The sequence below is a fragment of the Bidens hawaiensis genome, unplaced genomic scaffold (genome assembly GCF_021521415.1).
Source record: "Bidens hawaiensis isolate Kalapana, Puna unplaced genomic scaffold, B.hawaiensis_p1.1 tig00009411_1, whole genome shotgun sequence".
NCBI classification, from domain to species: Eukaryota; Viridiplantae; Streptophyta; class Magnoliopsida; order Asterales; family Asteraceae; genus Bidens; species Bidens hawaiensis.
Genome location: NW_027491693.1, coordinates 497,876 through 522,061, shown reverse-complemented (window position 1 = coordinate 522,061; position 24,186 = coordinate 497,876).

Here is a 24,186-nt window from a genome sequence, read left to right as displayed (position 1 = left end):
GTTATAGTTCTAAACAGTAGAGAGATAATAATAAAATAAATAATATAGTTCACCAAATAATACATTCATCGTCGAATACACGTACACGGGCCTCTCCACCACAAGTTAGGACTCGAGTAATATTTTTGACCCGGACGGGGTAAGACCTAAGCACGTGACACGAGCCTCTCCACCACGAGTCAAGCCCGAGTAATATATTTGACTCAGTCACAGCTTACACATCAAAACACGTGATACGGGCCTCTCCACCACGAGTACAACCCGAGTAATATATTTGACCCGATCACGGTTTAACATACAACGGGCCTCTTCACCACGGGATATTAAAACCCGAGTAATATATTTGACCCGCCAAAATGATGATCACGCAACACGGCCTCTCCACCACATGATTTGAAAACCCGAGTAATATATTTGACCCGGCTGTAATAACCATGCACACACACATCAATAAGCCTACTCACATCATTCTTAGTCACAAGGAACTAAATGTCATCACACAACCGTAGGCTATAACGTAACACATACTCATACATATATATGATCCCAAAATATACCACATCGTAAGTAAGCTATCCTTAGTCACGAACGGCTAACTAACAATACTAATCATAGGCCATATGGTAACACATGCACATACAAACATACATACATACATATATATACATATATATATATATCATCCTAAAATATACCATATTACAAGTAAGCCTACTGGCCATAAGGTAATATATAATAATCAGTTCAATACATGAATTAAGTAAATAGGTCTACTCGTATTTCAATTACTACCCAGCCTATTAACATTCTCGAGTCTAGACCATAACAAGGTATATAACCTTAAGAAATTTATGACCAACCGAGTCTAAAATATCCTAAGGCACAGAATGTAACTCACACTGGGTTTTCATAATTGCACAAACATTATCAAAACAATACAATGATCTTCAAATTGTTTTAACAAGTAAAATTAGGTAAAACTGAGATTGAGTGTGTATGCCAGCCCAAAACGTAAAAAGAATTAAAAAGGGGCATCATGAACTCACCTGACACAAGGTATGATTTCACCACAAGCTAGAGGATCCCTACGTAGCCCCACAACTCAAACTCCTGTCGGTTTACATACAATCAATACTATTGACATCGAGATGACTCGTTTATCCTACGAGACGATCTAACATGGTTCGAGTTACCTAAAGCCCCGACCTCATCAAACTCAATCACAACAGCCACCAAGGCCTTACATTAACCAAAACGACCTTTAGATACTCTCGGGAATAAAGAATTCCCAATTTAGCCCCGTAAGAACTAGGTAACACTAACACGCACGTTTAAGGGTCGTTTAGGCAATTAACATCTAACTCAGCCCCGTGTGGACCTAATATGAATATTTCACAGCCATCAAGTCCACACAACACTACACGAGTCCAATGGGTCGGTAACTCGCAAGTACAACGCACCAACTATTCAATAAACGCAATTGTGTGTTGTACCGATCCGTTTGAGTAACCGACAACCATTTCAGCCCCATAACTTATAAAAATGATTTTTCGACAGCTCGTACATCAAACCAAGTTCCCCCGAGCTGAATTGGTCATTAATCGCTTCAACCCTCGCGTTAAACGCATTAAACTACAATTCTAGTCAACCGAACACCAGCATTCAAACTACAACTAGTTGACCAATCTAACGAACACCAATGAACATGGTTTTTAAGTATGATATACTAGACATACCTAGAAATATTATGGTGCGAAAACTTCAGCCGAAACAGCCCCGAAACTGCCCAATTGGACAGCCACCCGGTAAGTCTAAACAAATGGTTTAACGACGAATAAACGAGTCATAAGGATGAATTAAGGTGAAAAAGAGTTGTAGACACCTAATACCGACCTGGAATTGAACGTTGGATGGCTGGACGGTGGCTGAATGCACGCAAAACGAGAAGGGGGTGTCTAGGGGGCGCCGATCGGACTAATGCTGGTGTTAGGGTTTATATTTTTTTTTATAAAATATTAACAATATAAATTCTAGCCCTTCCACTTTACTAATGGTTTAACTTGTAAGAAAAGTTAAGTATGACCATCTTACGAGGGTTGCAAGGAGCTCCTGGGAAAATGCCGGGTCAAGCCCGAAAGGTGTATACAACACTACAAGGTTAAACCTTTTATCGGAAATTTACGGAAGTTACAAGACCGCCCGACAACATAAAGCTATTTGGGTCATTATCGATAGATTAACCAAGTCTTCTCTTTTCATACCTATCAATGAATCTTACTTTATGGATAGATTGGCACGAATATATGTGAATAACATTGCATCATTTCATGGTCTGCCATTATCTATCATATCTGATTAGGACAGTAGATTTACGTCTCATTTCTGGAAAAGTTTTCAACAAGCGTTAGGAACTCAATTGAATCTTAGCACTGCTTATCATCCTCAAACTGATGGGCAAAGTGAAAGAACAATTCAAACGCTTGAAGATATGCTCCGAGCTTGTGTGATTGATCTAGGAGGAATTTGGGATGATCATCTTCCTTTGATGGAATTTTCATATAATAATAGATATCACACGAGTATTCAGGCCGCTCCATTTGAAGCATTGTATGGAAGAAAATGTAGAACACCTGTAAGTTGGTCTGAAACTGGAGATTATCAAATGTCCGGACCTGAGATAGTCCAAGAAACAACGGATAAGATATTGCAAATCCGTGAACGACTTAAAATGGAAAGAGATCGACAAAAGATTTTTGCTGATGTTCGCCATAAGCCGTTGGAATTCCAAGTAGGCGACAAAGTTCTGTTAAAAGTATCACCCTGGAAAGGTGTTGTACGATTCGGCAAGAAAGGAAAACTAAGTCTGTGTTTTGTGGGACCATTTGAAGTGTTAGAATGAATCGGTACTATAGCTTATCGCTCACGTTTGCCAGAAGAAATGAAAGGTATACATGATGTATTTCATGTTTCTAACTTACTCAAATGTTTGGCTGACGAAACTTTAGCTATGCCTTTAAAGGATGTGGAAATCAACGAAAATCTAAAGTTTATAGAACAACCTCTACAAGTTGAAGATTTCCAAGTTAAGAAACTTAGACGACGAAAGCTAAAGTTAGTTAAAATAAGGTGGAACTCCCGAAGAGGACCAGAATTAACTCGGGAAATTAGAATCAGAAATGAAAAAGAAGTATCTACATCTGTTCTAGCGAATCTCTAGGACGACATTCATTTCAAGGTGGGGAGGATGTAACATCCCCAAAGTTTAGGTCCAAATTTGACAAGTCTATAAGGATGAAGGACCAAAAATATGTATGAGATAAGTAATGGAAAAAATAAAGTAAAGAAATGAAGGCATGTTTATGTTAAGGAAAATAAGCATGGAAACTCCATCTCACATGGAAAGTGGGAAAGAAATAAGAGCACTTTATAAGGGAGGAGTTTTCCTTGATAATGTTCTTATGTAGCTAATCACTCTCACTAGTCCTAGCAGAGGGTGCGAAGCACCCGACGCGCACGCGCACGGACACGGACTTGGGCGATGGGCGTAATGTGCCGTTTTGATGGCGCACTTTGCACTTCACACACTCGCATCGCCGCGAGCCGCTTAAAGGCCGCTTTAGTATTTTTGAACTATGATCAAGATATGACAAGCTACCAAAGATCAGGGACTGAAAATGAAAATTTAGCATCTTCGCGCGACGCGAAGGAACCAAGTAAGGCAATTTCGCGCGACACGAAGAAGCTTGAAGTAACCTCATCTGGTGATGACACGTGTCACCACGTGTCGACACGTGGCAGGTCTAGCGGCTGACTCACCAAGCCTATTGAGCAACTTCGTGCGACGCGAAGTATCCTTCGCGCAACGGAAAGGAATATAATATAAATTGCGGCTACGTTTGTCCTTCCCGCGACGCGAAGAATCCTTTGTGCGACGCGAAGATGCACGATTTCTGCCTATAAATATGCAGCCATGGGGATGAAGTCTCCATCACATCACACACACTTTACCTTGGTTTTCATGCCAAAATCCCGTCATTTCCGACACGCTTGTTGTCTAGAAGTACGTGCAAGTAGGAGTGCTGCCCATGTGAAGTTTAAGCATTTCGTAGATAAGCTATACATGGTAGGGGTCCTGCCCGATTATTTTATTATATATATGGTTTAGACCCTAGTCGAGGGTATAGTCTATACCTTGATTAAATAATTAAGTGAAATGTAGCTTTCATAAGATAAGATTAAAGATGAAATGTTATTTTTTATTTATATAAAGATATTTCTTATAAAAGAAGAAATTTGATACACGCGTTTATTCATGATGAAGAAGTGTAGTATATATATGTTTTATAAAAAGCTATGCAAATAGACTAAAGGTCTAAACCTAGATTTAGATCTAGTTATTTATGGAATATTATTCTCGTACTATAGGTCCGAGATAAAGATCAAGCATTTGTCAGTGAGATACATTGATTATATCAAAAGGTGAATACGTCCAACCTTTTTATAGTATGAATATGTTTCCGACGTGAATACGTCTATGTACTGTCTTTTTGAAAGATATTTACTCTTATAAACTATGGACTTGTAAGGCCCGAACCCCGGGTACCCCACAGTTGGTAATCATTCCAAAACATTCGTAAAAATAATTAAACTTAAAAACAATTCTTTTCATTAAAATAACATCACAGAGTATAATTCGGCGGAAAACGTAAATAAATGAATGAGTTCCCAAAACCCGGGGGTCTAACCCCAAAACCAAAATTAAGTATAACTTTTATAACTCTTTTGAAATAAAATGTTCATAAACAATTCTTCATTCCCGTATGCCCTTCACAGTCCAAGTAACTCCGTGCACGTCCAAGCGATAAGGCATCCTCTTCCTAACCTGAAACTCACACTAACATGCACACAAAGTCAGCTGAAGCTGAGTGAGTTCAAGTTTTAAATAAGTATCAACAGTTTTAATAATCATTCCAACGGTTTTAAAACAGCAAACGGAAGTACATCGGTTAGGTCACCACATTAAATAAATAGTCATTCTTACGTATGAGCATCTCTATACGTGCATTTCTATATATATATCAATATATATATATATATATAACATTCAATAATAACATTCAGGGCCGAGAAAACGTACAACCCAAACACGTAACATTCAGCGAATGCAAACACAAAGTATGCATACGCAACATTCAGTAGTCGAGACGACTACAAAAATTCAGGGTCGAGCAAACGTACAACCCAAACACGTAACATTCCACGCATGCAAATACAAGGTAGGCATATGCAACATTCAGTAGTCGAGACGACAACAACATTCGCCAAATATTGGCCATTCTAAATATATATAAATATATATATACATACACATTCTATAACATTCCAAGGCCTACCAATACTAGCAAGCCTATGTAAAACCATTGAAAACATTTCATCAAGTAAGAAAAACACTTAGGTGTGCATGCTAGCCCAAAACATAAAAAGAGTTAAACGGGGCATCAAGAACTCACCTGAAATCAATCGAACACCTGCAACGAGCTAGGAAATCCCTAAGTGCACAATCACAAGCAAGGGCCTGTAAATTATACACAACGCGTTACTAAACTATACCGTAAGAACACTCCTGCCTAATGGGCCGTTCAAGCCCAACACTTTGGCCCAAGGCCCAACAACTTGGCCCAAGGCCCAAGGGTAATCAAATCGGGTCGAATACGCGTGTAATAAACCTTAAAACCATTTGTTAAATGAATCAGCCCCAAATGGACTAAATTCCATTTTAAATCTTTTCATTCATCAAGATTATGTCACCCGAGTTGATAGGGTTGACGGTTCCTTTTTACAATTCTCACTTTAACATTTAAACGAAAATTCGCGCACCGCCGACTCGATTGACGAAGCACTAACCAAAACAGCCCCGAGCATCGAAAAAATAATTTTTCCACAGTCCTTAAACCCTCCCTAGGGCTGTACAAACTGATTCGGTCAGTCACCCGATCAATTAACGCATCAAACTCAACAATTTGTAATTCTACACCCGATAAACCCTAGTTTTCGAACTAAATTCGATTGACCGACCTAAACACCTCCATTGGCCATGAAATTATAATATGATATACATGTCATACCTAGTGGAATTTGGAAGTGAAAACCTCACTCAAAACAGCCCCGGAAAAGCTCAATTGGGCAGTCGCCCGGTTAGCCTACAACAACGCGTATTTCGATCAATACGCGCAATATAAGGATCAATTAACGTGTAAAAGATTTGGGGAACCGTAGTACATACCTTGAATTGAAGTTCTAAGGCTTAGAATTGGCTGCAAAAAAGAAAATCTTGGGTTTAGGGCCTGCTCTATTATATCGATCGCAACATTGTAGGGGGCTAGGGTTAGTTTATGTTATAACATAAGATATTACACTCTAGTCCCTCCAGATTGAAGTGTCAGGCAAAATGGAAGGAAAAGTTAGGTTCTTTAACGTACCGGGATGACGTAAAGGCTTTCGAGAAACGTCGGTTAAATCCCGAGAGTTATACATACTTTACACGCGCTAAATCATTAAACCGGAAGTTTGACGGGTGTTACATATATGGTTTTAGACCCTAGTTGACGGTATAGTCTATACCTTGATTAAATAATTAAGTGAAATGTAGCTTTCATAAGATAAGATTATAGATTAAATGTTATTCTTTATTTATATAAAGATATTTCTTATAAAAGAAGAAATTTGATACACACGTTTATTCATGATGAAGAAATGTAGTATATATATGTTTTATAAAAAGAAATGGATATCAAGGTAAAAGCTATGCAAATAGACTAAAGGTCTAAAGCTGGATTTAGATCTAGTTATTTATGGAATATTATTCTCGTACTATAGGTCCGAGATAAAGATCAAGCATTTGTCAGTGAGATACATTGATTATATCAAAAGGTGAATACGTCCAACCTTTTTATGGTATGAATATGTTTCCGACGTGAATACGTCTATGTACTGTCTTTTTGAAAGATATTTAATCTAATAAACTATGGACTGTTATCCATATGTAAAGATTTATGAAAGTATTTGCATAAGGGTTGGTTCAAATCCTCTAAAACGTTTTGATACAAGGTAGTACTAAACACTCAGCCTAAAATACACATGTGTCTGGATCCTTACATATATGTACTGAAGTGGGCACATTACAAACATACTAACCATGAGGCAAGTGAATGTCTCTAGGACGACTGAAGTCCAATTATGTGGTTTTTGCGTATGTTTAGTTCCGATGAGATGGGATTGAGACCAACTGAGTCGTTGAATGCTATTGGTGTTGTGTCATTATGAATTGTGAAAACCTTTTATCAAATCTGCGTGTTCACCAGCATATAGCTGACATATTTTTAAACAGTTTTCAGGTAACCAAGAGTAATGTATAGTGGTGGATATGCCAGTGGAGATGGAAGATTACTAGGCATAGTATGCAGCTGGTGGCTCAGCTAATTTTGTAATGATGCATATGTAAAACTTATTTTTAAACAAGTAATTTTGTAAAACAAACCAGGGTACTTAATTCCCTATGTTATAAAAGTAAATATTTTAAAATAACATTTTCCACTGCAAACTTTGATAATTTGATAAAAGTTGTACCAACTGTGAGTCACACGCCTATGCCCAATAGCGGGGTGTGACATGGTATAAGGAAACAGATAACTCATTGTTTTTCGGAAGCAAATCATGCAAAAAGGCTAATAAACATGTATTATTCCATTTGAAGTTTGTCTTTAAGTTAAATAGTTTCAACACAACACCATGTTTAGAAAAGTTCTCACAATCAGCATATATTGATTTTTATGAATCAGCAAATATTTGTTGTAGTTTTTCTTGATCATTGTCAACAATATTAGTTTTCAAATCATCGAGCATGTCGTTTAAATTATCATAATTCTCATTTTCATGGCCATCATCACCATCTAAAATGTCATTATCCTAATCTCCATTTGAATTTTCTCATTATCATCATCACAATCTGAAATCTCATTATCATCGTCACAATATGAAATCTCATTATCATCGTCACCATATGAATTATTATTATTATCTCTAACATAAGGATCATTGCTCTGCCCATTATTATTGCCAACAAAATTAGTCGACGATGTGCTACGATTAGCAATTGATTCCCTATGCTTTAACCAAAAAGTATAATTATACATAAAGCCATTTGTAATCAAATGATGCTAGATAACTTTTACTTCCTCAAATTCGGTATAATTTTTTCATTCCATACAAGGACACAAAATGGATTCATTTCCTTTTGTCGCACGGTCATCTTTAACAATCTTAAGAAAACTTTGCACGCTGCTCAAATAGTTAAGGTGAAAATGTCCAATATTGTAAATCCAATGACTACGATCCATCTGAAAATTTAAATAAACAATAAACAGTTGCCAATGCACATATATTATTTACAACCAAACACTAAACTTTTTGGACCAAGACAATAACATATTAATATACGATATCATGATGGTTTGGTTGCGAAATTCATCATAATTGAAATTGAAAATTTGATTTAATTCCAATTGAAATGATATTTGGTTACCATGAATGGTATTGCATTTTGAATTAAATTATCATCCATTCCATTGTATTTCAACAATTCTATTCCTCCATACAAGTGAAAGGCAGATGTTGAAAAATTACCTAAACCCCTAATATATTGCAAAATACACACAATTTCCCTTGTATAGTTTGTATCGTATTTGATCAGTTTTAGTTCGTTTTCGGTTAGAATTTGTATACTACTAACTTAATTTTGTTTTGTTGGTCTCGGGGTGATAAAGGTTGTCAGGACCGTGAGTCGGGTGAAACCTTAGAAAGGTTGACAAGAACACACTGACTCAGTTACCCAAATGCCTATTGAATATCCCGGCGGAATCAGGATATCAAACAAGTGGGACGAAGGTGTGAAATAGCGGACACGAAACGATAATGAATAATCAATAAGAACACAATCTAAGACAAAGATTCACTGCATTTAATATATCATTTAATACAACAGTGAAAGGAATGTCTAGGGTTTCGTGTATGACGGCGGCGGCGAGTGTACGAGGAAACAAATAGAATATTCTTTTTGGAATGTTTCTCGTATTGTGTGCGTCGTTATCTGTGCCCTAAATGGAAACCTAGGACCCTATTTATAGACCCTGACATTCCTTCTAGAAGTTCCTAATCATTACATAATGAAAGACAAAATAATACAAGTGTTGAGTTCTCGAGCAAGGTAACAATCTTGCTCGAGCATACTCACTACGCTAGGTATGCTTGATGAGTGTCCTCGAGCATACTTTACTTAGAATATCTTCAGTGAAGATATTCTCCTCCAGCAAGCTTCATTCCACTTGACCAATCCTTGCTTTGCTCGAACTAGTCCATCGAGCAAGCTCATTCTTCTTGATGTCTTCAGTCTTGTCCTTAGACTTATTGAGCAATCATTAGCATGCTCTGATGTAAATCTTGCTCGTGGAACTGAATTGTGCTCGAAGTCCTTGCTTTGATCACGTGACATCTTCTTATTGCATCCATGCTTGTCCCCATGTGCTCGACCATCCTGTGCTCGTAACACTTGGTTAAAACTTGTATGATCAAGCTGTTTCTCGATTGGCAATCCATGCTCGATAGAAGAATACTCTTGCTCGTTGAAGTGTAGCTTGCTCGAAGCCTTAACACTTAGAAGAATCAACCATTTAAGGTTCTGAAGACCTTGCTCGAAGTAGTAAAACCATGCCTGAGCGTCTAGGCTTGCTCGAAGTCCATACTTAGCCGTTTTCTGAGGAGGTTGAGAAGATTCCAATCTTCCTTATCAAAAATCTGACCCAACAATCTCCCCCTAGATTGGAACACGCTCAGATGCACCAAAACATACCTGCATAGAGTTACACATGTATCAGTCATCAAAGATATGTCATTCAAGAACATTTCATTTCATTACATAAATAGGAATTCTGCCTCTTGGGCATTACACATTAAAATTTTACATCAAACATTCAACTTAAACAAAATTACAAGATAAACAGAAATAAAATTAATCATCATTAAGCTCCATTCTGCTATCTCCTCCTTCTGCTCCTTGTGTCAGATTTTTCTTTCATTCGTTTGACAGGGGCTGCTTTTTGTTTAATCGTATCAAGCTCAACAGCGTCAGAGGAGTCAATTGGAAATTCTGCATCAATCAAGTCTTGGAGATCTTGAGGATGCATAAATTGAAGATCCCCATCATGACGGATTACAGCAATGGGTATACCCGACACATTCTTCAAGGAGATTGAATCGTTGTGCTGGTTGTAGGTGATGAATGTAATTCTTCCATTTTGCTGCACCACTGAATTTGGTTCTCTCATCTCCTCCCTCATAGCCAGGCACTCCTTCAAAGTCTTCCTTTTGCTGTGTGCGCTGCTTGTTTGGGACTTTCTTTTCTTATTCTCAAACAGAGAGAGTTCCAGAGTATGTACTTCATTGATTCTCTTGTTTCTTTTGTCCCTCTCTGCTTGACTCCTTATCTCTCTCCTTCTTTGGTTTAGAAATGGGAAGCCCTTTTCTGCTTATTCTTTAATAAATTTGGAGAGATCGTTTTGTTGTTGCCCTGCCAATTGATTTCTCTTCTGATTGTCATGAAGGTCCATTTCGGCCAATTTCTTCAACTTCTCTAATGTGAATTTTCTCAAATCATCTCTAAAAATGATCAGAGTTTCTTTGTTGTCTTCAGTAATAACCCTCTAGGTCTTTGATCTTTTATCATAAAAGAGATGTGTGGGAAGATTTAAATTTCTTGGTTGCTCAGGCCTCACAATCTCAGACCTTGGGGATTGGCTCGAGCTTCCTTGAGTATTTGTCTTGATCGAATGTAGCCCAGCCTCTTCATATCACTGTCTAATTGTCTCATCTGATTGTACCAGTAACCTTGACATTTTTGCCCCCCTTTTATGAAGAGCACTCGTCATTTCAGCTCTGACTTCTTCTTCTACTCTCTGCTTAGCTTCTTGCAGTCTTCTTTGGGTTTCCAGATACAATTTCTGCTCTTTATTGTATATATCAATCAATTGCTCGTGAGGCATGTTTTGAAATTGTTCTTCGGTCATCCCTTTCTCCATCACTATCTCTTTCAATGTCTGTATCCTTTGAGGGTCTTCAAACCATCTTTTGACTTCCTCTTCTTTCTTCCTTGTTTCCCCTCTCTCCTTCTCCATTCTCATTCTTAACTCTTGTTCTCTCAAATATTCTTCCTGGCTCTTCTTATGCTACTATCAAACTCTTTTAACACTTTTTCTCCCTCTTCCTTCTTCTTAGTTGCCTTTTTCACATAATCTGAGATATCATCCACAAGAGCATCTTTGTAAATTCTGTCAATTGTGTCAAAGGATTGCAAGTTTAGGAATTCAAACTTGTGACCAGCCTTTATTAAAAATTCTCTCTTTGATTTCCTCATTTTCCATCCTTCTACTTCTTTAGCTATTTCTTCCTTTGATAGTCTTTGCAGATATTTCAGGTCATAGTCAAGACTTATCAAATAATCTCTATCTTCATCTTCCTTTTCAACATCTTTTGTTCCCTCTTCATCCTCATTCTCATCAAATTGATCATCTAAATTATGAAGAGCCCCAATGATTGGTTCTTCATCATTCACCGATTGAGCCCTTTTCCTTTCTTCAAGTTTATCAAGTCTTCTATTTTACACCATTACTTTCACAGATTTTTGTCTCTTTGATTTTGGTGTTTCAACCTCAGCTTTATCTTTTCTTTTTGGTGATTCTCTCACTTCAGACTCTGGTTTAGATGGTTCAGAGGATGATGGGACAGGTTTTGTCACTTGAATACTTGGTTCTTCAATTACAATTTCTTCATCAATCGATTCATAGGTCTTGGGTTCTTCATCACTAATCTCTTCTGTTATTGGCTCCTTTTCATTAACGTTTTCAACTTATTCATCAACTTCATTTATGATCGGTTCAGTAGTGTCTTCAGGCTCTTCAACTATTGGTTCTCTTTCTTTTCTCATATCAATAAAGTCTTTTTGTCCCTTTCTTGCAGCCATTACTATTTCAGGATGATGCCTTTCAGGTTTGTTCAGAATATCTATCAGATCCTTCATTATGACCAGTTTTACCATTGTATTGGCAGATATTTCTACAGTCTCATCCTTTTCTTGATCTACTAGACCTAATCCAAGTTCTTGTACTTTATCAGTCTCCATCTTTGGATTGGCAGTTTCAGTTTGTACAGGCACTGGTAACTCTGGTTCATGTGCAGTTTTAGTTTGTACAGGCTCAGTTTGCATAGGCTCTTCAGGCTCAGTTACCACTGGCTCATCAGATTGTATATGCTCTAGATCATCAGCATTTTGTTTCTCTTTTAGAGCTTCCAATGTAGCCTTGATGGCAGCATCTGCCTCTTTCCTCAGTCTCTTATTTTCCTCATCTTTTTCTTTCATTTTAATTAGTGCTTCAAGCACTTCCTGAGGAATTTCCTCCTCATTTTCTTGATTCAAAGAATCCAATTCTTCATTCATTATTCTTATAGCAGTTTTCACTTATTCAACTTCAGCCACATCTGGATCAACTACATTGTCTTTGTGAAGTATGTCATCACCAGATTTAACTTTATGTTGGAATTTGGGATGTAAATCATCATCTGTATAGGCAATCCCTTTCCCTTTTTGCTTCCTTTTTAACTTGGCTTCTTCAGTTTCATCTTCTTTATCATTCTCCCCCTCTTTAACAGAATCTCCATCTCCATCCTCATATTCTTGGTTTATCATGTTCGGTGCATTAGATGTATCAACTTCTGCAACCTCTTCATCAGAACTATCATATAACTCTTCAATTATTTTTAAACCCTCTGCTATATCATCATGTTTCTCCCCCTATTTTGGTGCATCTGAGGTCTTCTCAACCTCAGAATGCCCCTCTAGAGTTCGACTTTTCAATAAAGCCTCATTTAATGTAGCCTCCAACGCTTTGTTTCTTGTCTCTAGGACCGCATTCTTTTCTCTTAACATAATATTCTCAAATTCAAGTCTGGCGTTCTCAACGACAATGTCATAAAGATTTGGACTTGAAGGTGGGGTTTCTTGAGTTGGCTTTGGTACGGGTTCAGAAAAGGGGTCTGACTCAGCTGTTTCTGGAGACGGTACTTTATAAGGCTCAGGTTCTATGGGAATTGATTGTGTTGGCTGAGTAGTGGTAGTACCATGTGTTTCTTGTAATGGGGAGGAAGGTGGGGTTGGAATATGAGTATCTTGAACGGGTTGTGTTGGTTGGGAAACATGTGTGGTACTGATAGGTACAGTAAGTGGTGATGTTGGTGGTGAAGGGATATATGTATCATGAATAGGTTCAGAGTCAGATAAGACTGGGTCGGTGGTGACAGGTGAGGAAGGATCATCGTCATTTACATCATTATCCTTAACAGAATCTGTGTCATCGCCTTTATGAGTGGATTGTTCAATCATAGGCACATCACCAACAACCTCTTGAGTGTCATCATTATTACCCATAACCATGGCATTCTCACCATCTGGACCATTGTCCCCATCATCGTTCTTATCATTGTCATCATCTGCACCATCATCTTCTTCTTCATTATCACTGTTACCAGGGGTTCCAGGCACATCAATAGCCCCCAATGCCGGCACAAGTAACCATGGGAGAACATCCCAATCATCATTATCCTCAAATTTGCTCTTTGCATCTTTCATACGTTTGCAAATGCTAGGATCTTGTAATTTCAAAATCTCTCATGTTCTTTGAAGATCTGGTAGAAATTGGTTTATCAAAATTTGTAGGAACCTTGGATACATAAAGAACCTCTAATTTACTTCCTTTTCAGCATTTGACTCTAATCCTTGGAAGATAAATCTTGATATATTGAAGGGCTGTTGGTATAAGATCGCTATAGTAAGAGTGCCCAATTCCCTGCTTAGGAGTGTCCACGTCCCTCTCCTCGAAGATAAAGACTGGATGACATGATGTATCAGAAAATGGTAGATCAGTGGAAAACTCCCCTTTTGGTACTGTCCCTCCTTCACACATCCTTGATAACCCATAGTCTCTTGAAAGACTCTCAATAATATTGGGACCGAGTAAGATGGCTGAGCATTAAAATTGTCATTTAGGTCCAATGCGGCTCTGATTGAGGTCTCTATAATCTCAATGTCATGATTTAGGACCGAAGCTTCAATCCTTTCCCCGTTAAAATCATTCACATACGTAGCCGACCCCCAAAAATCTGCAATATGGTTCCTGTAAATTGTGGGGCTCTCGGTAAGAGCTACTCTTAAGTTAGAGTTCCTCAAAAAGTTTATCATTAGCTCCAACTCCTGATTATCATCATCAAGCTCTAGCTGAGCGCACATATTGTGCCTCTTTTTGAATTTTAAGGCCATCAGTTCTGCAAAATAAGAAAAACTATGTCAGTACACAAAATTACAAAACTAATATTTGATGATAGGTAGATGATAATAGCCTCTTCAATAACCTGTTCCGTAGTAATATGCGTACCTGCAAAAACAAGTAAACAATTAGTCCGTAAATCAATTAGAAACCCTAATTTCGAAATCAGTGTGACGATTATCGAATAACGATGTCTTACCAAAGTCGAAACAGAGCTAATGGTTGTATTTGAAGTATAATCGAGCAAGTAAATGAGTATTCGAGTGAGCAGAGAAAGCACGAGCAAGAGGGGTTTTCGTATAGGTTTAGGAGAGAGAAGAAGAAAGATGTGAAAAAGTTTCTAAGTCCCCTATTTATACCTAACGCTTGGGTGGTACAGTACCTCCTTTTGTCGTCTAGTGCACGACAGTTGTCATTAAATTCAAATTTAATGTACCTCCCTTGCTTGAGCATACAGCCAAAACAACAGCTGGCTCCCCCTATACTCGAGTACATAGTACGAATCTTGCTCGACGTACTTGGAATATAACGCTCTTGAGTACTAGTATACTCGAGACAGTGTTGTCGAATAGACTTGTGCTCGATGCCTTAGCCAAATGTTTAATGATCATTACTTGCTCGAGTATTGAGTCATACTCGAGAGGTAGTGTACTCGAAAGTACTTGTCAAACTTTACTCAAAATGTATATGCCTGAGACACACCTGTAATCTAAGCCTACTCGATTATGCATCATGCTCGAGATACTTAGTAATCTATCATGACAATACCCTATGCTCGAGATACACTTAGCAGTGTTGTAACCCTTGCTCGACTCACTTAGATTACTACAACTCAATGTGCTCGATGTACCCTTATGCTCGAAAGCCTTAGCAGATTGAATCCTTCCTATGCATGTACTCGAACACACAACCAAAGGGTCTAGCATACAAGTTTGCTCGAACTCCTTAACAAATTGATCCATTAAGTTCCTAAGCTCGAATTCTCATCCTTTAGTATCTAGCACACTGCTATGCTCGAATCACTTAGCAAGTTATCCTTCAATTTCTTGTGCTCGAAAACTTAGGTCTAACAATCAAATATGCATTCGAGCTCGAAATAGATAAAATGAAATTCCATATCATAACAGGTGCTCGAAAGTAAGATGCATGCTCGAAACTCTTGGAACATCAATTTTCAGATCATTAGTATGTTCGAAAGTAACGTGCATGCTCGAAATACATAGATGAATCATACAAGTCATACATCATACTCGAAGCAATGTAATCACAAAAGCAAGCAAAGTTTCTTTGCTCGAAATACTTAAAATGATTTTCAGTTCAGATTTTGAAATCAACATGTCTTATCCCAATGCTCAAATTGCAGTTTTGCATAGAATATAATCATTTAAGAATAGTGAGCTGAACTAAGCAATTTGTTTTAAGGTGAAATAAGAGATCAAATTTCAGTTTAATATTCTTTAAAAAAAATTTCATAGAAAGATCTCAACATGGGATCAGACTATTTAAGGCAAGGTCACACCACTTCATAGTCAGTGTTATTATGACTTAAGTCAGGTTGACAGCAGGTAAACTTAGCATAATTGTCATTGCTTTTTTGTGATACATTTAAGGTTCAATTAAAGCATAAGTTAGGAATGGTTATCACTATATTTTCAGGTTGCCTCTAATCTCTTCTCAAAGCTTATTTAGCTTTCTCCAAATCACCCCAAATTGACTTCAACCCCCTGATGCCTTGGCCACAAATTGTTTTTAGTATACTGAGCAGTTTATTTATTTATATATATATATATATATATATATATATATATATATATATTTGTTTAGATAACAGACTATAAGGTTGAACGTTGGACTTACATGCCTTACATTCAGGGTGTTTAGGACTTACTTGGATGCCCCACCCCTGTACTTCCCGTAGTGCCCCTTAAGTCATGAAATCAGACAACTTATTTCTTTATACTATTTTTGAGCCTTTTATATTTTTCAATAACTTTCCTTTTCTTTTCTTTTGATAAATTTGCTTTATAGCAATAATTTATGTCTGCTCAAATACTTTGTAAATATTTAGTTAGACCAAAACACCAACAGGCTCGTGTATGATTGGATAATAACCTTTCTGCCTATCATTCGGAGAGATATGCTAGAGAGAATACCTTATCTTCTAATGGTTCACCACATCAGACTTAGCAGATTTAGATTTATATCACATATGACAACTACAGATTATGGAAAGCTACCATACAGTGCCAATGACTGTACTCAAAGCCTTTTAAAACTTATAATCCATGGGTTAGTTATCTTAAACAGTTTTCTATCACTTCTCAAAGGTTGGATACTATTTCTTTTCAAAAACCTTTAAGCTTCTATAAAGCTTGCAACTAAATAATCTTATCATATCTCTTATGAGATCACCCAAAAACAGTGTTGCTTAATTAAAAACATTTCACATTTTAAAAAATCATTTCTTTTGAAAATTCATATTAAGGATTGATTCTGAAAACAGTGATGTCATTCAAGCCTATTTAACAACCACACACTTAACCAATGTCAAACACATTCATTTTGACATAATAGAACATTCAGATGAACACATAAGTCTGTCGAGCATGCTTAGAAATTCATCGAGAATACTCGAAAGTCTACCGGGCAACCTTAAAATTTATCATTTCAGTGCTAGTGCTCGAAAGACTTAGCTGCGTGCTCGAGCAGCAGACTTGTGCTTGGATTACTTGAAAATTTTTTCAAAGCACATGTCCATGCTCGACTAGTAGTAATGCACCAATTGTGCTCGACTTACTTGAGAAAACTCAAGTATGGTTTGTTTGTGCTTGAAGAGCATCAAACATTCCATCATACACAGAGTCATGCTCGAAATACTTGGAAAGTTTTTTTCAATACAAGACTCTATGCTCGAGCAACTGAGCAATGACTTCTGTGCTCGAATGACTTAGAAATGTCTTCCAAGTACTTGTGCTTGTGCTCGAGGAGCAACAAGCACAATATCAAGCACAGATTCATACTCGAAGTACTTAAAATCACATAAATGCATCATGCAAGCACATATCAAAATACCAAAAGTTGCAATTAACAGTTTTAACAGTATTTCTACACAAAGACAGTCACATACATGATTCATGCAATTAGAATAATCAGTCAAGCATAGCAAAGCATCATGCAAACATTCAATGTGAGTAACAAGTATTATCAGTAAGCACCTCACTTAAGCATACATCCGAAATCAAACTTCATCAACATTTATCATTCCTAGGAATTTTAACGGAAAATGAAACCTGGTTTTATCTAAAGGTTTGGTGAATAAATCAGCCAGATTATCAGATGTATCTACCCTTTTCATTTCTATTAAGCCTTTTTCTTGACAGTTCCTAATGAAATGATGTCTAATTTCAATGTGCTTAGTCTTAGAATGTTGGACTGGATTCTTAAAAATGAACATAGCATCATATTATCAATTAAAATAGGGGTAAGTAAGAAATTCAAACCATAATCCAGAAGTTGATTCTGAATCCATAGAACCTGTGCACAGCAGCCAGAAGCAGCAATATACTTAGCTTCAGCAGTAGAGATTGACACTGTGGTTTGCTTCTTGCATTGCCAAGACACCAGCCTGTTCCCTAGAAACTGGCATCCTCCAGAGGTTGATTTTCTACTCATGTTGCAACCATCATAGTCACTGTCTATGTAGGCCATCAAGTCAAAGGAAGGGTTCTTTGGATACCAAATCCCCAAATCTGGTTTTCCTTTTAGATATCTGAAGATCCTCTTAACTGCTAGCATATGTGAGACCTTGGGGTTAGCTTGGAATCTAGCACAGACACACATAGCAAACATAATATCTGGCCTAGATGCTGTAAGATACATCAGTGATCCTGTCTTGGCCCTATATTCATACTGGTCCACCGGCTCCCCGTTTTCATCAGGTACCATTTTCTCATGTGTGTCCATTGGTGTAGACACTGTCTTGAAGTCTTGGCACTTGAACTTGGTAAGAATCTCTTGTACATACTTTGATTGATTAATGAATATTCCATTAGCCTTTTGTTGCACCTGAAGTCCAAGGAAGAAATTCATTTCTCCCATTTAGCTTATCTTGTACTTGGATTTCATCACTTGCTCAAACTCCTTGAACATTTGTTCATTTGTAGAGCCAAAGATGATGTCATCCACATACACTTGCAACAGCAGCAGATCCTTGTTCCATCTTTGTAGAACAGAGTCTTGTCAATAGCTCCTCTGCAGAAGCCATTGTCCAACAGATGGTTAGACAACTCATCATACCAGGCCCCATACAGTGCTTTGCTGAGTTTGTGAACTGGATCTTCAAATCCTGGAGGTTGAGTGACATAAAATTCTTCATCAATCTTTCCATTCAAGAATGCATACTTCACATCAAGTTGATAGACTTTAATATTCATTGATGCTGCATATGCTAGCAAGATCCTGATAGCCTCTAGTCTTTCAACTGGAGCAAAAACTTCTTCAAAGTCCACTCCCTCTTCTTGTAAGCATCCTAGAGCCACCAATATTTCTTTGTTCTTGATCACTATCCCCCTTTCATCTTTCTTGTTCCTGAACACCCATTTTGTTCCAATAGCATACTTGCCTCTAGGCTTGTCAACCAAGTCCCATACATGTAAGTCTCTGAATTGAGCCAACTCTTCCTGCATAGCTTCTACCCAGCTGTTGTCCTTTAAAGCTTGATTAATGTTCTTTGGTTCAACTTGGGACAGAAAGCAAGCATACAGGCAGATGTTTGCTTTTTCAGAATAACTTCTTGTCACTCTTTCATGCAAGTCTCCTATAATGTTTTCTGCAGGGTGATTTCTTTCAACAGAGGTGGTCTGCACAAATTGTTGTGCAGACACTTCTGTCTCTAGATTGGTCATATTTAACTCAGTAGTGTCACAAATTGTCTCTTGAGTTTCATCAGCTTCTTAAATTTGGCTAATCTCTGATGATGATGCTTCATATGACCCAATTTTTAGGGAGTCAAACAAGGACTGAAACCTGTCTTCAAATTGATTTGTCACTCCAGGCTGAACAGGTTGTTGACTTTGAATGGGTTCACTTTCCACATCACTTGGACCTTCATTAGAAACTTCAACTGCAGCATCTTGTCCATTCATCTCAACTTCAACCGTTTCTTGATTGCTTCTCTCAAAGTTAAATCCATTTGGATTAGGAGAAACAGATGACCATAGCTTGTCCAGATCAACTTGTTTTTGTTTTCCTTTGTCTTCAAAGTTGGTTCTGTACATGCTGTCATCCATATCTTCACTATAAATTTTAAAAGACTTGATCATCTTCTCCAAATCAAAAAGCCATTTGGGACCTTCAACATTGTTAAAGTGGTTTTCATTGAATATTATGTCTGAATACTCAATGACCACCATGTGTTCCTTCACATAGACTCTGTAAGCCTTTGAATGAGATGAGTATCCCACAAAGAAGCATTCCAGGGATTTTGACTGGAATTTGTTCATATAATCCTTTGTATTCAACAGTGAGCATCGGCATCCAAAAGGCTTTAAGAACTTCACATAAGGCTTTCTTTTAAAGATAAACTCATATGGAGTCTTATTTTGAGCCTTGTTTAATAGAACCCTATTCTGCACACAACATGAAGTGTTGATTGCTTCTGCCCAGAAAGTGACTGGCAGATTTGCATCAGCAATCATGGTTCTTGCAGCTTCAATAAATGTTCTGTTTCTTTTTTCTGCAACACCATTTTGCTCAGGAGTTCTAGGTGCACTGTATTGTTGAAATATCCCCTTAGAAGTGCAGAATTCTTCCATTGTTCCATTCTTGAATTCTGTCCCATTGTCACTTCTAATGACTTTGACCTTTCTCTCAAGCTGATTTTCCATCTTCAATACATAAGTTCTGATCAATTATGGGGTTTCATCTTTGCTGCCCATAAAATATACCCAAGTAAATCTTGAGTAATCATCTGTGATCACAAGGCAGTATCTCTTCTTTCCAATACTTGGAACACTCACTAGACCAAACAGGTCCATGTGAAGTAGTTCCAAGACCTCATCAATGGTGTTTATCATTTTGCTCTTATGTGAGGATTTATGTTGTTTCCCTTTAAGGCAATATGTGCATTTTTTTTCAAGCTTGAATTCTCTTGTGGGAAGGCCAACAACATGTTCACCTTTCACTAGCTTGTTCATGTTCTTCAAGTTGACATGACACATCTTCCTATGCCACAGTTTGGTCTCATTTTTAGTGGCTTTGAAAACAAAGCATGAACCACCTCTAGATATAGCAGTATTCATTCTCAGTTCATAGAGGTTGCCATTTCTTGGAGCCATCATCATGATCATCTCAGTTGGAATCACAAACTCAGGCTTCAGAATTAGGCAATGTTCATCATTGAAGGCCACCTTGTACCCTTTGTCACAAACTTGAGAAATGCTGAGTAGATTGTATTGTAGTCCTTCAACATGCAACAAATTCTCAAAGGATACCTTGCCATTGGTGAGTGTTCCTCTTCCAACAATCTTCCCTCCATTTTCATCACTCCCAAAAGCAACTGGCCATTCACATTTTCTTTCATAATTGATTAGTGCACTCTTGTCACAGGTAATGTGCCTGGAACATCAACTGTCCATGTACCATAAATCATTACTGTTCAAGGGCTGTTCCTGCACATACACACAAAAAGGAATCAGTTGGATTCTGAGTTACAAACTGCATTGGTTTGTAATTTATATTCAGATGAAGATTCATCAGGAGTTGGAAGTGGAAGTGGAAGTGGTTCTTCATAGACAACTTCACATTCTTCTTCTGAGTCAGATGCTGACCTAACTTTCACAACCTGTGGGATGATTATGTTTTCAGTTTGCTCAACCACATAGTCTTTCTTTTCAGTCAAATCCTTCTTAGTCTTCCACTGAAACCCTCTTGGTTCATAACCCTACTTCATTAAGAATTTTTCATCCCCATTCAGAACACCAGGTCTTATCTTTGCCTTTCCTGTATCAGTTGACCTATTGTTCTTTGCAGGTTTGTTTGATACATTTGCATCATCCTTGATTTTCAGCACTTGTTTCAGTCTCTTTTCCAGGACTGATCTATTCTCTTCATCACTTGAACTTTTCTTTTCTTCATTCAGGTATCTTTGATACATCTCCTTGTATCCTTTCATGTCAAATCCACAAACCACATCAGGAACCACAAACTCTTCCTCTTCAAACCAGCAAGAATCAATGTGATGACCATAGGCATCACACTTCTTGCACCAAACCTTTCCATAGCTCCCCATGTCTTCAAGTAATTGTTGATCTTTAATTCTATCACTAGGTTTGGGGAAATCAAATCCTAGTGATGTTTTTGGACATAGAGAGTTGCTGAAGTCCATTTTGATTGGTTTGTTCAGATCAGGCTCCAAATGATATTCGTCTTTAACAAACACTATTGGCTTCAACTTGGACGGGGTTCTTGAACAACTTCCACTTTCTTTTTCAACAAATCTTCTCAATGGTACATATTCCACATCTCCAATGTCAAATAGTTCATGGTTTGAGAAGACTGAATAAATTGTAGGATGGGACTAATCATAAGAAGATTTTATTACCACTTCATTTCTTCTTTTGTTTTATGGCTGTGGTCTTGCACAAATGTCAAAGACTACATGTTCCTTTCTTATATTTTCATAGTGCTTCTTTAACTTTGGAGTCATGTTTGGCAAAAGAGGAATCTTTTCATTTTTCTTCTTGCTTGACCCCTTTTTCTTCTTGCCCTTTTATGTTTTTGTGCTGCCGCAACTACAGTTACTATCCTCACTGGAGTATTCACTCCACTTTTTCTTCTCATTTTCCTTCTTGACAGCTTTCTTTACTTCTGATTTCTCAGTCTCCTTCACTGCAAACTCCCCATTCTCATCCACAATCACATCATCATACTGTTTTAAAAATTAGTCTTGTCATCAAACACATTCTGAATTGTTTCAGATATTCACTCCTGCTTTCCTTGTCTACTTTCAGTGGGTAGCTATCACAGAAAGGTGGTGGCACCTTTTTATACTTCTCTTCCTCTGTCATTTTATCCACAAAATCCACTATATTTCCTGTAGAAACAAGGTTCTTCAAGGATTCCATTTGAATTAACAAATTAGCATTCTTCAATTTCTCTTCAGCATACATCTTTTTCAAACCATCAATTTCAACTGTCATTTTTTATTAGGTTCGGTATGCCTGCATACAGTCTTCTTCAAGACCCTTGATTTGATTCTAATAAGTTGCTTCACTGGCTTCATACACATTTAAGAATGCCTCCTTTCTTCCACACTCAGATATCCGTTTTCCAACTTCCTGATTTAATTCATCTATTGTAATAAGAAGGTCAGAAATTGAAATATCAGAATGTATCTGTGCATTATATGATTCTGGCTTGTCCTGTACTTTGGCCATAAAGGCAACATTCACTTACTCAATCTCAGCTGCGTGGTTACTCCAATAAAACTCCCCATCCTGAGGCACCCTAGTCACTGCAACGTTTCCTTGATCTCTAACCTGATTCACATTGTTCTGATTAACTCTGTTCTAATTAGTGTGAATCTGCAGTTGGTTAGGTTTGTTGCTGGGGTCTGTTTTGGTTTTAATAGAAGTTTTGGTTGGTGATTTGATTTCTTTGATGTTGGAAGTTCTGATTCTGATAAAATTGATTCTGATTTACTTGATTACCAACTTGCTTTGGCATGTTGCACTCTCTTGCAAAGTGTCCTTGTTGTTGATAGTTGTAGCAGATTGCTTTAGATTTGTCAAAACCTATTCTCTCGTTTGGTCTATTGAAGCTTGATCTTCCAGTTCGGTTGTATAATCTCTTGCTTCTTACAGCCAACATGGCCGTCTGCCACTTTATGTCCATATCCTCTAAATCATCAGCATCTATTTGTTCGAGATCATCTTGCACAATGCTTGTGTTTATCAGATTCTTGTCCATAAAGGCATGATATGACTCAGTAAACATGGAGAACAAAGCTTGGTATTCTGTTCCTTGATTTGTGTTGTTCTGCACAAATGTTGGCTGACCACTTGCTGTTGAGGTCACATCATCTTCTATTAGCTGAACATTAAATCTTGGCAGACCACCACAAGTTGAATTTGTCTCAGATGGCTCTTCAATAATTGGCTGCTGATTCTTGAATGAAAGATTTCCCATGGGTGCTACGAGAGCATTGTTCACTCAAAAACTGGGCTTATCTTCCTTTATCATGTGGTTTTCAATCATTTAATGTTCTAGAGCCTTTAAAAATGCAATTACAACATCCAATTTAAAATTGGGGAAATTTACTTTTTCCTTGATGAATTTCCTGGCTGTGTACCACTCACCAGACAAAGGTGACAGTAGCTTCTTGTTCAGATCAAAATTAGATATCTTTAGGTCTGTTGTTCTTATCTCGTTCACAATCATCATGAACCTTTGCAGAACTAATATTAGTCTTTCAGCATCCTTAAACTTGAATCTATCAAGCTGTTGTTTCAGTCTGTCTTTCTTAATGTTTTTCAATTCTATATTTCCCTCAAACATGACAACAACTACATCATACATTTCTTTAGCAGTTCTGTGATGGTTGACTATTGTCAGAATTTTCCAAGACAGGCCTAACTTCAGCATTGATAGTGCTTTGTCATCTCTCTTTTTCATCTTCAGCTCAACGGTGGCATTGTTGTTCGGAGCATTTGAAGGAACATAGTTTCCGTCAGTGATAGAAGTCCAAAGCTCTGGGTCGTTG